We start from the raw sequence: 13,333 nt of genomic DNA, 5'->3' as shown, positions 1-13,333 counted from the left end.
AAATCTCATTTTTTTTAATAGACGTAAGGATCACTTTAAGCCGTGCTCAAAGCATGTAGCAAGCAGATGAAAGTTTGTATATTGGTATCTCACCCAATCCACGATGTGACCAGTCCAGATGGCATATTCACAGGAATACCCAGTCTGGCAGAAGCGTAGAGTTCATCATCCTGAAGCATAATGTATTATTTACCCATGATGTGTGGATGCATCAGCTTAGGACCCGGAAGGCGCTGGGACAGGTGAGATGGTAAGTCTGTCAGTATGGGCCACCGAAAGGTAGGTAGTTGGATCAGTTAGCACCTCCGTAGTGCGCTGCTATGTGGCGGCGTGGCGGCCCATGAAGGAGAGCGGCTCCCTACCGCAGTTTTGCCAGCTTCCGGCTTCGTCAGGGGGGCGTTGCCTGTCTCACTCGTGCGCAGTGATCAACTGTACAAAGTTTGAGAACCCTGCCATTAACAGTGTAAGAATGGCTGCAGTTTATATTTGACCAGTGAAATTTGTTTTTGGCCTTGCCCTCTTTTTGTAACCTTGACACACAGTCACTCAATGACCAAGTTTGTGAGCTTTCAGGTTCCTGGCATCAAAAATATGTCAATGAAAGCAGTTTATCCAGCAAAGAAATCTAATAGGCTGTTTTTGGCCCCGCCCCTTTAGTGAATTTTGACCCCAGTCACCCAATGACCAACTGTAGCAGGTTTGAAGCCTCTGTCATTAACAGTGTAAGAATAGCAGCAGTTCCCCATATTCCCCTTGAAAATAAATAGGTGAATTTTGATTGGCTGTTGTAGGCTCCACCCACTTTCCTGAATCTTAATCTCAGTCACCCAGTGACCAAGTGTGGCAAGTTTGAGAACCCCGTGATTAACAGTCTATAAATGGCTGCAGTTTACATTTTCCCATTAAAAATGAATGGCTAAAATTTGATTGGCTGTTTTATACTCCACCCACTTTTCCTGGATGTGCAAACTCGGTCACCAAGTGACCAACTGTGCCAAGTTTGGGGACTCTGGCTTTAGTTCTGTGAGAATGGCAGCCTTTTACATTTTTTCCATTGACATGAATGGGTGAAATCTGATTTGCTCTGTGTAGCTCTGCCCAGGTAAGCAGGGGGGACCCGAGACCCCCAGAACATATCATCCCAGGTAGTAAGGGATCTGTATACCAAGTTTCTTTCAAATCGGTCAAGGCGTTTTCGAGTGATCACGGCACATACATACATACATACACACACACACACATACATCCGATTTTATATATATAGATCAGTGGCGTCCCTACCATAGTGCGCAGGGGGGCGTGGCGCACCGGGTGTCAGACACCCAGGGGGGTGTCACCGCGACCCCCCACAGCAGCACAGCAGGAGGGAGAAGCAGGGCTAGAAGGAGGGGCAGCGGTGGGGAGGGGAGAAATATCCCCCCCTCCCTCACCTGGGACCCCTCCTTCTGCCTCTCTCTCCCCCTCCAGAGTAGCGGCGACAAGTGCGGGGCGGCCGGAGGCGTATGAACAATTACTCACCTGATTTCCGCGTTCCAAGCGTGGAGCGCAGCGTCATGACGTCACAAGTCTCCGTCTTCAATGCCGCCCACTATGCTTCCTGATTAGCGGAAGCACAGTGGGCGGCATTGGAGGCAGAGACCTGAACATCATGACGCTGGGAACGCGGAGATTAGGTGAGTAATTGTCTATACGCCTCCTGCCGCCCCGCACTTGTCGCCGCTATTCTGGAGGGGGAGAGAGAGGCAGAAGGAGGGGTCCCAGGTGAGGGAGGGGGGGGGGGATATTTCCCCCCCTCCCCACCGCTGCCTCCACAGCCCCTCCATCTAGCCCTGCTTCTCCCTCCTGGGGCACCTACACTGGGGGCAGCTAAACTAGCTATACTGGGGGCAACTATACCAGCTATACTGGGGGCAGCAATACTGGGGGCAACTAAACTAGCTATACTGGGGGCAACTATACCAGCTATACTGGGGGCAGCAATACTGGGGGCAACTAAACTAGCTATACTGGGGGCAACTAAACTAGCTATACTGGGGGCAACTATACCAGCTATACTGGGGGCAACTAAACTAGCTATACTGGGTGCAACTAAACTAGCTATACTGGGTGCAACTAAACTAGCTATACTGGGGGCAACTATACCAGCTATACTGGGGGCAGCTATACTGGGGGCAACTAAACTAGCTATACTGGGGGCAACTATAGTGGGGGCAACTATACTAGCTATACTGGGGGCAGCTATACTGGGGGCAACTAAACTAGCTATACTGGGGGGCAACTATACTAGCTATACTGGGGGCAACTAAACCAGCTATACTGGGGCAACTATACTAGCTATACTGGGGACAACTATACCAGCTATACTGGGGGCAACTATACCAGCTATACTGGGGGCAACTATACCAGCTATACTGGGGGCAACTATACTAGCTATACTGGGGGCAACTATACTAGCTATACTGGGGGCAGCTATACTGGGGGCAACTAAACTTGTTATACTGGGGGCAACTAAACTAGTTATACTGGGGGCAACTAAACTAGCTATACTGGGGGCAACTAAACTAGCTATACTGGGGGCAACTAAACTAGCTATACTGGGGGCAACTAAACTAGCTATACTGGGGGCAACTATACCAGCTATACTGGGGGCAACTATACTGGGGGCAACTAAACTAGCTATACTGGGGGCAACTATACTGGGGGCAACTATACCAGCTATAGTGGGGGCAACTATACTAGCTATACTGGGGGCAGCTATACTGGGGGCAACTAAACTAGCTATACTGGGGGGCAACTATACTAGCTATACTGGGGGCAACTAAACCAGCTATACTGGGGCAACTATACCAGCTATACTGGGGGCAACTATACCAGCTATACTGGGGGCAACTATACTAGCTATACTGGGGGCAACTATACTAGCTATACTGGGGGCAGGTGTACTAGCTATACTGGGGGCAGCTATACTGGGGGCAACTAAACTAGTTATACTGGGGGCAACTAAACTAGCTATACTGGGGGCAACTAAACTAGCTATACTGGGGGCAACTAAACTAGCTATACTGGGGCAACTAAACTAGCTATACTGGGGCAACTAAACCAGCTATACTGGGGGCAACTATACTAGCTATACTGGGGCCAACTATACTGGGGGCAACTAAACTAGCTATACTAGGGCAACTAAACCAGCTATACTGGGGGCAACTATACTAGCTATACTGGGGGCAACTAAACTAGCTATACTGGAGGCAACTATACTAACTTCATTGGGGGCAACTATACTAGCTTCACTGGGGGCAGCTATACTGGGGGAAACTACTAGCTATACTGGGGCAACTATACTAGCTAATACTTTAAATTACAGTTAGCTCCGCCCTCATCCGGTCACATGACCACGCCCATTTTTTGCCGCGAAGCACGCCGCAGGTTGTGGCCACGCCCATTTTTTAGGGGTGTGGGGGGTGTCTTTTAATACCCAGCACCGGGTGCCAAATGCCCTAGGTACGCCACTGATATAGATTACCTGCAGTCCTGCTACTGGTGATCACATCTCCTCCACTTCCTGGTTGGTTTGCAGGTCCTACAGTTAGTCAATTACCATGCAGGGACTGAAACTGCACGGTAATTCTCTGGCTGTAGGACACCTGCAAACTAACCAGGAAGTGGAAGAGATGCAATCACTGGGAGCAGGTAATATACAATAAAGCCCCTGCCTACTCACTCGCTGTGGACAGCACAATACATATGTTATGTAAGTAGAACAAGTATTTATCTACTTATATGTGTGTTTTTTTCCTGGGATAGTATGTCTGTCCCTGCTGCTTAAATAAGGAGATGTTTACAAAAAGATAGCATGTTCTAAGTAAAAAAGCTTGTGCTTGTGGACGGCTGCCAGGGGGCTAAACTGACTGACAAACAAGCAGTCCAGCCACCCGTGGAAAAGAGGTCTAAAAGGCACCCTGAGCTAGATACAGCTTTGGACAAGGCTTATTTACCCGAGGAAGTGGCTTCTGGCCAAGAAACGCGTTGTTTTTGTCCTTATTAATAAAACTGTCTAAACCTTTTCATCACTGAAAGTAAGCTTAAAGTTACCTTTCTTTTAAGACGTTTTTAGCTTTTTCTACTTTTATCGGGCGCCTCTAGTCACTAGCTACAGGTCTAAGAGTTGTTTGCTAGCAATGTTTGAGCGATCAGCCTTATAAGTAGAGATGGTCAATGATACATAAGAAGACAGCTGGCAGGCACAGGTGAAAGCAATGCAGTATTCTCTTTATTGCTTACAGTCATTAAGGTGGGGGGGGGGGGGGGGGGGGTGCTGTCCACCTGGGGGCCTCCTCTACGCTCCTGCTGCAATAAAGAGAAAACTGCATTGCTTTTACCAGTGCCTGCCAGCTGTCTTCTTACATACAAGAAGACATTGTTAATTATCGCCTTTAAGAAATGTATCCAGAAAGTTTGTTTTGTTTTGATTTGTAGTTATTCTCTATGTAGTCACCATCCAGGTTAGTACATTTTTTCCAAGCGTTTTTCTGACATCCCAAATACTGTTATTGATTTAATGCCTTAAACCACTCTGCAATGCCGTAAACCACTCTTCCACTTCAAGAATTAGCGTATATCTTTATTTTCTGGGAACACGACCTCAAAGCCCCATGCCCTTGCTTTGTCAGCTGCAGCTTGAGATGAGTGAGCTGGGGCATTGTCATTTGTGAAAGCCTCAGTCTTTTCCATCTCACACTTTAGTTGCTTCTGGCACAATCTGTAAAAAAAATAAAGGATACAATGAGCTGATTTTCTAAACATCATGCACTTAGGGACCAATGATGACACTGACACATTGTCATCAATATACCATCATAACTTCCCGGGGACAATTCAAACTTTACACTACCTCTTCGTATTGGACTATATCTTAAACATGGTTTATTTTGTACTGATCTAATTCTATACAAAGTTAGAGGCGGTCAATGAGCCATAAATAATTCCAGTTTGCATATAAATGTACCCGTGAAGTATGGAGTATGCTGTTACTCACACTGGCCACTACTCATAGGATTTCATGCAGCTGTTTGAGAGAAATTCCCTTTGGAGAATTCAGTCTCATGACCCAGATATCTGTGCACAAGTATCGAGCTGCTAACAGATTGGGAGTTCCATCCTCTGCACACAGTTATCAACTGAACTTGTCAGCCTCCTCGCTTTTACCCCCTCCTGTGCTCCTCTGGAAAACAGGAAAGAGGTAGGCAGGGTCTTGGTGAGGCCCTATTGCATCTCCTTCTGACCACTGTACCTCCTGCAGATGTTGATGTCATGGAGGAGGTGTTTGGACAGCTCATAGACTCCTGAGACACTGAAGGGAAAAAAATAATGATATAATGAATTGGTTGTATACTATGAATAATTACTAGAAGATTAGCAGCAAAGAAAATATTCTCATACTTTTATTTTCAGGTATATAGTGTTTTTTTCTAACATTGCATTATTCTATAATATGTGCAGATTACACAATACTCAGCATTCAAAATGATTCTTTCAGAGCAGTCTGTGAAGTAATGACATCTACTCTGGCAGAGGAAAAGTAAATAGTCCAGGAACAGTTGAGATAATAAAAGTCAGATAACAGCCCTCTCCACGACTAACTTAGTCGGAGAGCTTAATGGCTTGTTTGCATAGAGATAACAACTGGAGTTTCTCAACTCTTCCTGTACTGGAAACAATTAGACTGATGTATCTGATCTTAATGTTCTATTTCTTAGCTGTACTACACATACAAATCATAATATCATCATTTTTTTTTCGCTTCAGTGTCTCTTTAATCCTGCAATGGGAGTCAGGAAGTCTGGAAAAGGGCTTTTAAATGATGAGTACAGAATATTACTAAATTCCACCACTAGTTCCAGACAGGAAAATGTATCTCCCGCAATGTAGGTGTGCATAAATATCATCATCTAACAAAGTGATAGACTAGACTTGTTCAGATTTTCCATTACTTAAAAATGTCTGGGAATGAAAATTCAACTGTATTTTATGCCTTTCATTGACTCTGTATCATACATGTCAAACTCATGGCCCATGGGCTAAATCTGGCCTCCACAGCCATCAAATTTGGCCAGCAAGTGAATTTCCCACTTTGCATTAGGTTTGGACCACCAGGGAAGCTATATTGGAGGAGAAGCCTTAGATCACCTGGGAAGCCATATGGGGAGGATGGGGGTAAAGCACCAGACACCAGGGAACTGTATAGGGGAGGGAGGGGACAACTAGAAACCAGAGAACTGTATAGAGAAGAGAGGTAGGACCACAAGATACCAGGGAACTGTATAGGGTAGAGAGGGAGGGGGACACTAGACACCAGAGAACTGTATATGGGAGGAAGGGGGGCTACTAGATACCAGATAACTGTATAGGGTAGGGGAGGTAGGACCACAAGACACCCAGGAACTGTAAAGGGTAAAGAGGGGGGCCACAAGACACCAGGGAACTGTATAGGGTAGAGAGCAGGGCCACTAGACACTAGAGTACTGTATATTTATTTATTTATGTATCCTCCATAATAAAACCCCTGTGTCCGTGCGCTGTCCCTGTGTAGCGTTGTCCGTGCTGAACTGTTGTGCGCACTGCGCAGCACGGACAACACTACACAGGGATAGCGTGGGACCAGGGAACCGAGCGGGCGGCGGGTCAGTGGGCGGCGTGCACGCGCCGGGTGCACGCGCGCCGGGTGCGCGCATGACACTGTGGCAGAGAGTGGGAGGGGAGTGGAGGAGAGGAGAGGAGAGGGAAGGTGGGAGGGGAGGGGAGGTGGGTGGGGAGTGGAGGAGAGGGGATGTGGTAGGGAATGGAGGTGGGTGGGGAGTGGAGGAGAGGGGAGGTGGGAGGGGAGTGGAGGAGAGGGGATGGGGATTCCACACAGACCTAGAGCTCGTTTTTAAATGGGCTTAGGTCACCTAGTTATATTTATAAAGTGCCAACATATTATGCAGTGCTGTGCATTAGTTAAGGTTACTGTATAGGGGAGAAAGGGGGGCTGCTAGCAAACAGGGCACTGTATAGGGGAGGGAAGGGGCCGCTAGATGACAGAAAACTGCAATACAGGAGGGAGGGGGGCATTAGACACCAATAACTTTATATGTTTAAACTATGCTAAGGAGAAGGTCTTGTATCTTAATTATATTCACATTTGACCCAACTCTGAAATGGAGATTAAACATACTTTTGTGCAGAGATGGAAAACTGACCTAAAAGTACAAATGTCCAGACCTGGATGGAACCATTATTTTTCCTCTTTAAACAAGGTTTCAATTACATCATAATAAGGGCTATTTATAATTTTGCACCGAACATACTGTATAATATGACACCCTGCAGAAAACACCAGTATAGCCCATCCATCTCCAGTGTTTTAGATTATGTACTGAGCCAGGGTCGGACTGGGACACTAAGGGCCCACCAAGGAAGTTTCAGCCCGGGGCCCCCCCCCCCCCCCCCCCCCGATCCCCTCCTCCTCGCCCCCCCCCCCCCCATTTTGGGCTCACATACACATGTACTCTAGAAATTTTGCATGAGTTTATGGTAGGGAAAAGATTGTGAGCACTTCTGAGGACAGTCTCCAATAGGGATATGTCCACATGCGGCGCGCGCAGCGCGCCGCAGCGAAAGTAAATGGGTGTCACCACGCACTGGAACATCGGCGTGGTCACGATGAGTCATGGGCAGACTTAAAAAAAAAAAAAACACAACATAAGTAGCGGTGTTATTCACAGAGATTAGGTCCGACCAGATACATTTTAGATAAAATATTCAAGTAGTTACATGCCTCATGATAATTCATCAAGTAGTCAAATCGCAGCAGATTTTCCGACAAAATGCAATCAGGTTGGCGGCAGATACCCCCACAACATGCAATCAGGTAGGCGGCAGATACCCCACAAAATGCAATCAGGTTGGCGGCAGATACCCCCACAAAATGCAATCAAATTGGCGGCAGATACCCCCCCAAAATGCAATCAGGTTGGTGGCAGATACCCCCCCCCCAAAAGTGGGCAGCAGTGACCAGAAAATCGTAATGTGGGCAGCAGACACCTGAAAATCGCAATGTGGGCAGCAGTGACCAGAAAATCGTAATGTGGGCAGCAGAGACCTGAAAATCACAATGTGTGCAGCAGACACCTGAAAATCACAATGTGTGCAGCAGACACCTGAAAATCACAATGTGGGCAGCAGACACCAGAAAATCGCAATGTGGGCAGCAGTTACCAGAAAATCGCAATGTGGGCAGCAGACACCAGAAAATCGCAATGTGGGCAGCAGGCATTAGAAAATCGCAATGTGGGCAGCAGGCACCAGAAAATCGCAATGTGGGCAGCAGTCACCAGAAAATCGTAATGTGGGCAGCAGACACCTGAAAATCGCAATGTGGGCAGCAGACACCTGAAAATCGTAATGTGGGCAGCAGTGACCAGAAAATCGTAATGTGGGCAGCAGACACCTGAAAATCGCAATGTGGGCAGCAGTGATCAGAAAATCGTAATGTGGGCAGCAGTGACCAGAAAATCGTAATGTGGGCAGCAGACACCTGAAAATCGCAATGTGGGCAGCAGACACCTGAAAATCGTAATGTGGGCAGCAGTCACCAGAAAATCGCAATGTGGGCAGCAGTGATCAGAAAATCGCAATGTGGGCAGCAGTGATCAGAAAATCGTAATGTGGGCAGCAGTGATCAGAAAATCGTAATGTGGGCAGCAGACACCTGAAAATCGCAATGAGGGCAGCAGACACCTGAAAATCGTAATGTGGGCAGCAGTGACCAGAAAATCGTAATGTGGGCAGCAGACACCTGAAAATCGTAATGTGGGCAGCAGACACCTGAAAATCGTAATGTGGGCAGCAGACACCTGAAAATCGTAATGTGGGCAGCAGGCACCAGAAACCCCCCTCCCTCACCTAGGGGCCCCCCCTCCAGAATTGTAGCCAGCGGCAGCAGCGGGGATGAATCACTTACCAGCATGACGACTGGAGATCCATAGCTCTGCGTGCCGCTGGCTGGTCTGGCCTCTCTCTGTTTCCTGAACTGACTGTCCAATCACGCTCTCGCAGCACTTCCTGCGAGAGCGTGATTGGACAGTCAGTTCAGGAGCCAGAGAGAGACCAGACCAGCCAGCGGCACGCAGAGCTATGGATCTCCGTGTCATGCCGTTAAGTGATTCATCCCCGCTGCTGCCGCTGGCTGCAATTCTGGAGAGGGGGGGAGCGCGGAAGGGGGGCCCCTAGGTGAGGGAGGGGGGGGGAGGCTTCCGCCCCTCCCCGCCGATCTGTGCACAATGTCCCCCCTTCCTGCGCTTAGCCCCCCTCCTTTTTAGCACTGGGGCCCCCAGGAGGCGGGACGGCCGGGGCCCACCGATGGAACCATCGGTGGTTCGGTGGGCCTGTCCGAGGCTGTACTGAGCATGATCTATACTGTACTTGGTTGTTCTGTAAAAGTATTGACCAACTACTGGAAGAGAATTAATAATGATGATGATAATGATCAAAAGAACTTTAAAAATAAATATCACAGCTAATGTCTTTCTCTTGGGAAATAAACTACCACCCACCATCAAGTATCTTGAGCATAGGTTCATTTGACAGATTACAATGGTAGCCAAGCATCGCAGAGAAACAAACTGGTGTATGCTGTCCTAAGGTACATGTCTAAGTGGCTATTGACCTTCACCAGAGCATCACCCCAAAAGGAATGATGGGCCACCAACTGTAATGGACTACTTTGACAAGAAGGACAGGAAATGTGGTTTGCTAGGAGTGTGTGGAGACTTTTTGTTTGGAGACAAAGTAAAATAAGCTGATAGTTATAATAGGTAGCAAATATACATAATCAGAGGTCAGGATAGGCAAAGCTCACTCAGAAGCAAGAGTCAAGCTGAAGACAAGGAAGGTGGAAATCAGTTAAGGTGAAGTAGGCAAACTGGATTAAAACAGGTAGATAACTAATGATTAGTGAAAAATGCAGCGGAAACACTCTGAGCTGTAGACATTAAAGCACCGTCCTGTTGTCGGAGCTGCCCTTAAATAAATTGCTTGTTTACCAGTCATGCTCCTGTTTGTGCATGCGCATCTTCAGGAGCAGCATACCTATGCGCATGCGTTAAAAGTTTTTGCACATTATGTAAAGTCTGGCATCTGTTGCCTATGCACAGACCTACAGGTCAGAACACTTGTTGAGTGATGCCTTGTGACATCTGTGATTAAAAACACGCACGTGGTGGCCTGCTTACAGCTGATCACATTAAGTAAGACAGAAAGTGACTGCTACAGTTACAGGTTTATTTGAAAACTTCCACAAGATGTGGTCCTCTGGATGAAATATGACAATATTCCTAGGTTAAACCAAAAGTGTAACTATAGGTAGAAGCCCCATACAATTGCAGGAATGCCAGAGAGGCGGGGCCCCTATTGCTCACCTTATCTCCAATGTTGGAGTCCACCACAGCCTCCAGATTGACCTATGGCCAGGGCTGTGGAGTCGGTACAAAAATCGTCCGACTCCATCTCAGACTCCTCAGTTTATGAAACCACCGACTCCGACTCCAGGAACCCAAAATTTTCCAACTCTGACTCCTTAGTCTAATTTGTATCAGGATTTGGCAGTTTGTACAAAAATCATCCGAATCCTCAGTTTATTGAGACCACTGACTCCGACTTCAGGTACTCAAAATTGCTCTGACTCCTCGACTTCCGACTCCACAGCCCTGCCTATGGCATTTGAGTCTGTGGCAGTCACTGTGGGGGGTGTTGGGAGGGGGCATATTCGGTGGCGGGTCGATATGGGCAATGTTGAGGTCTCCATCAAAGTTTTGCTGGGGAAGGGGGGGGGGGGGGCTGATTGTCATTATGCTACTGCGTTATGCTATCAGTTAACTAGACATTAAAAATTGTTTTAGCTTGAGACTGTGACCATATGGTATTATTTTGTTATTGCTACTTTCAATTAAATTGTTCTATTTTGTTTTGCCACTACTGTACAATCACCCTGCTTGAGGAGCTCTTTACTGTTATTATGTTTTTAGAATATAGAGCATTTTCTTACAAAAGAATTATGGCACACCTAGGAAGCTATTGTTTCCAGGCAACAATAAGTGCATGTTGACAGTGACAGCAGTCTGTGATTAACCTTGTTTTGACACTAATCGAGGACATTTAAAATAAATTTTCTCAATGATAGTCAGTAACCTAAAATGGTACATCTAAGTATTACTTTTAGATGAAGTCAGACAATAGTGGAGAAATACTTTATTAAAATTATGAGCAGGCATTTAAAGAGGAACTTAAGGGAAAGGGATACAATTAAATCAATACACTGCAAAGTGAGAAGTTAAAAAATAGACAAGAGATCAAGAAATGATTGATATTCACCATGTAATTTGTTTCTATTGTTTCATCCATAATCAGCCTGCACGTAATCATCTTTACTACTGGCAGACATGAAAAAAAACAGACAGCACCAACTGCCATTATCTATAACCACAACCCCCCTCCCCCTAACAATGTGGTGGTTAAAAGGTTGTCTTTTATAGCTTGAGTGGCAGTTAGGTTGTGTGGCAGTTAGAAACAGCTCTTATTTCCCACAATGCAACCAGGCTCACAGACAGGAAACTGTCAGGACCTAGGTATTGACATCACACTTTGGGAGGGGTTTCACCACAATATCAGCCTTACAGACCCCCCCCCCCCCCCCCTTGTGATGATTTATTTGGGAAAAAGAAGCAATTTCTCATTGAAAAAGGGGTATTAGTTAATGATTGTGATGAAGTTCAACCCTTGGTTACAATTCCTCTTTAAAGAGGACCTTCAGCCTAAACAAACGTACTGTCATTAAGTTACATTAGTTATGTTAATTAAAATATATACAGTGGCTTGCAAAAGTATTCGGCCCCCTTGAAGTTTTCCACATTTTGTCACATTACTGCCACAAACATGAATCAATTTTATTGGAATTTCACATGAAAGACCAATACAAAGTGGTGTACACGTGAGAAGTGGAATGAAAATCATATATGATTCCAAACATTTTTTTCAAACAAATAACTGCAAAGTGGGGTGTGCGTAATTATTCAACCCCTTTTGGTCTGAGTGCAGTCAGTTGCCCATAGGCATTGCCTGATGAGTGCTAATGACTAAAAAGAGTGCACCTGTGTGTAATCTAATCTCAGTACAAGTACAGCTGCTCTGTGATGGCCTCAGTGGTTGTCTAAGAGAATATTGAGAGCAACAACACCATGAAGTCCAAAGAACACAGCATAGAGGTCAGGGATACGGTTATTGAGAAATTTAAAGCAAGCTTAGGCTACAAAAAGATTTCCAAAGCCTTGAACATCCCAAGGCGCACTGTTCAAGCGATCATTCAGAAATGGAAGGCGTATGGCACAACTGTAAACCTACCAAGACAAGGCCGTCCACCTAAACTCACAGGCCAAATAAGGAAAGCGCTGATCAGAAATGCAATCAAGAGGCCCATGGTGACTCTGGACGAGCTGCAGAGATCTACAACTCAGGTGGGGTAATCTGTCCATTGGACAACTATTAGCTGTGCACTGCACAAAGTTGGCCTTTATGGAAGGGTAGTAAGAACAAAGCCATTGTTAACAGAGAAGCATAAGAAGTCCCGTTTGCAGTTTGCCACAAGCCATGTGGGGCACACAGTGAACATGTGGAAGAAGGCTTTCTGGTCATATGAGACCAAAATGGAACTTTTTGGTCAAAATGCAAAACGCTATGTGTGGCGGAAAACTAACACTGCACATCGCTGTGAACACACCATCCCCACTGTCAAATATGGTGGTGGCAGCATCATGCTCTGGGAGTGCTTCTCTTCAGCAGGGACAGGGAAGCTGGTCAGAGTTGATGGGAAGATGGATGGAGCCAAATACAGGGCAATCTTGGAAGAAAACCTCTTGGAGTCTGCAAAAGACTTTAGACTTCCAGCAGGACAAGGACCCTAAACATAAAGCCAGGGCAACAATGGAATGGTTTAAAACAAAACATACCCATGTGTTAGAATGGCCCAGCCAAAGTCCAGATCTAAATCCAATCGAGAATCTGGGGCAAGATCTGAAAACTGCTGTTCACAAACGCTGTCCATCTAATCTGACTGACCTGGAGCTGTTTTGCAAAGAAGAATGGGCAAGGATTTCAGTCTCTAGACGTGGAAAGCTGGTAGAGACATACCCTAAAAGACTGGCAGCTGTAATTGCAGCAAAAGGTGGTTCTACAAAGTATTGACTCAGGGGGGTTGAATAATTATGCACACCCGACTTTGCAGTTATTTATATGTAAAAAA

The 13,333-nt window shown here is 46.2% G+C and overlaps 1 protein-coding gene across 7 annotated transcripts in view; it reads left to right on the top strand.

Moving 5' to 3' along the window:
• Positions 1-13,333, top strand: part of SLC2A9 (solute carrier family 2 member 9) — a 524,193-nt gene that overhangs the window by 309,140 nt on the left and 201,720 nt on the right. Inside the window, exon 13 of one of the 7 annotated variants that reach the window (XR_011030522.1) lies at positions 134-250. The exons of the other annotated variants lie outside the window; for them this stretch is intronic. The gene's annotated coding sequence lies outside the window, so the exon portion shown is untranslated. The remainder of the gene's footprint in view (positions 1-133; positions 251-13,333) is intronic. 7 annotated transcript variants of the gene reach the window in all.

This window comes from Hyperolius riggenbachi, chromosome 1 (genome assembly GCF_040937935.1).
Source record: "Hyperolius riggenbachi isolate aHypRig1 chromosome 1, aHypRig1.pri, whole genome shotgun sequence".
NCBI lineage: Eukaryota > Metazoa > Chordata > Amphibia > Anura > Hyperoliidae > Hyperolius > Hyperolius riggenbachi.
The sequence above is the reverse complement of the archived record's forward strand: the minus strand, read 5'-3'. Positions and strand labels throughout refer to the sequence as shown.